Source organism: Mya arenaria, chromosome 6 (assembly GCF_026914265.1).
Source record: "Mya arenaria isolate MELC-2E11 chromosome 6, ASM2691426v1".
Lineage (NCBI taxonomy): Eukaryota > Metazoa > Mollusca > Bivalvia > Myida > Myidae > Mya > Mya arenaria.
Genome location: NC_069127.1, coordinates 17209910 through 17213885, shown reverse-complemented (window position 1 = coordinate 17213885; position 3976 = coordinate 17209910).

The window sequence follows — 3976 nt, the reverse complement described above, 5'->3', positions numbered from 1 at the left end:
GTCTGCAAATCCATAATCTGTTTTAAGCACTTCACGGTAACACAGCGATGTCAGCGAGAACGAATTAAACAACTGGGGTAATCGATCTTTATCAAATGATTGAAAATGAAATACATGCTGGAATGGGAAAATCTATTATTGGCATACCTTGTAAAATTGGAAAATATATATACAACGGCTTGTTGTACTTATAAAAGATAATAATCTTTACAAGGGATTGTATAAGAGAGTCAACAAATTACTTAATTGCTTTGGAAGTTATTGTTGTCGGGGTTTAAAGTCATTCTTTACAATGAAACGTTTACCATACAGAATAAATTAGAATACCATTTCAAACAAATGACTTAATACTAAGATGAAAATATCTTATGATGTAATTTGTTTAAGTGGTCAATCAGAGGTCTTTGACATATTTAAGTGTGGTCTGGTAAGAGAGAAATATGTTGCGGCCGTTTTTGATAGTATTGGTCAATTCTGACTTCAACAAAATGCGTTTAAGCAAAGTAAATCTTAATCCATGCTTCCCAGAAAATACTGTGCTCTCATATAGACCATACAATCTGATGATTTGTGCATCTTCACATTTTCCACAATTCCTTGATTGTCTTTGATGCGGACCCATTGCTCTGTTTCAAGTATGGGCTTAATTGATACAGTTGCCTTTACGACCGACTTACTACATATACCAGTGCCCATGCAGTAGTATTGACTATTGGAAATTAATTGGATTTGATATATCAACGTTTTTGTCCTGACAGAGTTCACCAAAAGGTAAGCAATGTGGCATATGCGTTCATATTGAATCATCCTGGCAGTGTGTTATTTACGGTCGAGGTATAGAAGAAAACCAAGAGCCACACACACGGTTGTCAACGCTCGTCCGTTTTTCTCAGCTTAACACGGCGCATGGATGTATTTAAACATGCGGATATCGTCATTGTTAGCATGTGTATGAAGTTTCGTGCAATAAATACTAACCTGTGGGTAGGCCAGCCTGACCGGGCTTGCACCTTAAGTCCTATAATCCCTAATTGTAACGACCACAGATCTATAATAAAGCTATCATTGTCCCAGACTTAGTTAGTGTTCAAGTGTATCATCTTATCTGTTAGAGGAAAGAGCAAATACTGAAGGCCCATTTCGTGTCGCACTTATAGATACCCGTGTTTGAACAGTTCAAATGTTTGAAGAGATGAACTTGGTCGGATAGAAGGAAGAACATGGATACTTTTAGAAAGAACCGTTACATGTACAAATCGTCACCTTAATGCGAGAACTCAATATCTTCTTCTATATCTATATGCAGTTATTGAGTTATTGCAATAAGGTGACGACATGTAAGATACATAATCATAGACCGTCCGTCATCTTACGGTCCACCCGTGTTAGAAACACTCGTTGCCCAATCTCCTAGAGTTACGGCTGGGGTTACGATTAGTCCATTTTGACGATGTAAGGATGTAACATTGTACTGTTTCCGTCCCTCTGTTGATTTCTGTATCACATTATATTGTATAAATGTATGTTCATACATACAATATATGATTTAATTAACCAAATCCATGCAAGACAATTACACCAAACTTTGTACACATGCTCACAATGACGATACCAACATGTTTCAATATATCTATGACCCGTAGTATACTGATAAAAACCAGACGAGCGTTGGTAACCGTCTGTGTGCTCTTGTGTTTTCTATACATCGACCAGAAAACGTAACACCTGGATGGTTCCAACCTCTGGGTATTCGTTTATTTAAAGTGGTATTAACAAAATAAAATAACATTAGTGAATGCAGATGTTGAGACTTGCCAGTAATCTTAATCGGACGTTAATCTAATTAATACCTCTGTAAACTTATACAACTAATCGGTTTGTCTGGTATACTGTTTCAGCATAAGTTGGGTTAATTATTGAACAACTATAGTACCTCATCAAGTTGCAATACAATTAAGTTAACTTACAATTTATTTCCATTACCATCCGAGTGGAAGTTCGAACATGACCAGTCCGTTGTTTAATATGCAATTGATATTATTCATAGTTTGTAAATGTGATCCATGTCAGAATATACTGTTTTAAGTTAAAACTTCCCAAATTTTTGTTACAAAAACGAAAGGAAAGGCTCCTTTATCAGAATATAAAACTTACCGCAAAACGTGTAGGCTCCAACTGTAATGTAACACTAAATTATTGAACTAATCTCCACTCGCTCGCGAGTCCACAATTCATCAACGCGGTTGATACATTCAGTATTGAACCCTGCCTTGTGTATGTCCAGGTGCACTTAATACCTAGAGGAAAATGTAAATCAAAGCCTTATTAATATTGTAGACTTGATCTCAACAATTCCAGACTTAAGCCCAAGTGGTTCCGTCCGTCCACATGTTAAAGCAGTGAACCACGGGCAAGTCTACATTTGTACGTATAGACTTATCTCGTTAACAATCATGCACAGCGCAAACACAACAGGCCAACGAGCTGGGCTCACCTTTTTGATTAAAATGAATACTTGATCTTATTAATAAACATAGATGACAAAGAATTGTAAGGAATTATTGAGACTGTGAAATAGAAGTCATGTTTGTACTTCGACGATTTAGTTTATCGATTCCTGTGAACGAGACTAAAGAACAGGTATCCCGAGATTAGGAATTCCGACTACTGAATTAATCACACTAAAACAGAACCCGAAGCTTGAGGACATTTGTAAACCGCATTTTATTCAACAGGACGCCAGGTCCATTCCTGACTATCATGCAAATACGCAGCCTATACAACGCACCTTGTATTGCATTCATCGCATCGCACGTTGGGATTAGCATTGTATTTAATTTTCAATTTTCTTTTTACTTGATTAAACATTTGCATTTGTTGATACAACTGTGATGAATTTTTAGAAGATCATTGTTTTTTATGAATGTCTTTCATTCAAATTGATGAATATGTCTATTTATTTTATTAATGTAAATGTCATATATCTGTCTTATCTCGTACAGTATGCATATAATACGAGTTTATGTGTCTCAATAATTTGTATTCCTTTTTCTAGGGGTTACACAGCTGGAGCCTTATTCATAAAGCATCTTAGTGACGAGTTTTTCCAAATTGAATCTGAAGAAAATAAACTTTACACCAATAACATAAACAAGAGTGCCGAGATGGCCCTATATCGCTAACCTCAGTAAAACTATACTGTGCTACAGACTTGTTGATAAATAAAGGGCAATAACAGAGATTTGGCTTCTCTGATGTTTTATACCCTTTCACATTCTCACCAAATTTTGTGATGATTGGACAAATGCTTAAAAAGTTATTGATAGGACAAGAGCAATTTTACGTAATTTCTATGATTACAGCGCAATAACTCTCGGATAACTACAGCAATTTTGCTAATCATCAAACACGTTAATACACATTCTGACCAAATTTGGTCATGATTGGACAAAGGGTTCTAAAGTAATTGATCGGACTACATACTGGATGGTACCTGTCTGCCCTTCCATACACCATAGGTGGAACTATTATATGTCCAGTGTTTTAAACACATGACAAATATGTATTTGTTTATAAAGATACAGAGGGCAATAACCGTCTTACAATTTCCAAGATATTTGGGCTGAAAATGTTACGTCTAGGGTGTTAACAAGGTATTTCCATATTTGGGCTCTGTGACCTAGTTTTGACCCCAGATGACCCACAATCGAACGTGAGCTAGACATCATCGAAACAGCCTTTAAGACAAATTTCCAGGATATTTGGGCTGAAAATGTTACCTCTTGAGTGTTAACAAGGTTTTTCCATATTTGGGCTGTGACCTAGTTTTTGACACCAGATGACCCATATTCGAACTAGAGCTAGAAATCATCAAAACAACCTTTCTGACATGTATCCAGGATATTTGGGCTAAAAATGTAACTTCTAAAGTGTTAACAAGGTTTTTCCATATTTGGGCTCTGTGACCTAGTTTTTT